This window comes from Cariama cristata, unplaced genomic scaffold (assembly GCF_000690535.1).
Source record: "Cariama cristata isolate BGI_N322 unplaced genomic scaffold, ASM69053v1 scaffold39678, whole genome shotgun sequence".
In the NCBI taxonomy this organism is placed as follows: Eukaryota; Metazoa; Chordata; class Aves; order Cariamiformes; family Cariamidae; genus Cariama; species Cariama cristata.
Genome location: NW_009632332.1, coordinates 327 through 657, shown reverse-complemented (window position 1 = coordinate 657; position 331 = coordinate 327).

Below are 331 nucleotides of genomic sequence, written 5' to 3'. Positions count from 1 at the left end.
GCCGCTGCCACATTCTGCAGGGCTGGGGGTGTTCAGTGCCTCTTTTTTTCTTTTCGGTGCTTTGGGAGGGGTGAGTGGGCCGGTGCACGGCTTCGGAGAGAACCGTGTCTCACCACCTGCGCCCACCACGCTCCTAGCAACACCGTGCCGCTTCCCGTGTTGCTCAGCTGACTGCCTTTCCGTGGGCAGGAACGTCCCCAGGGTCGGTGTCGGTGCGGTGGCTTTGTCTTGGGGCAGAGAGTGGTTCCACAACGCCTTTTTTTGTAGGAAAAGGGTGAGATTTGTCCCAAAAATGGCAGGGTTGTCGTGAGGTCAGCCCCTGGGGGCTCTC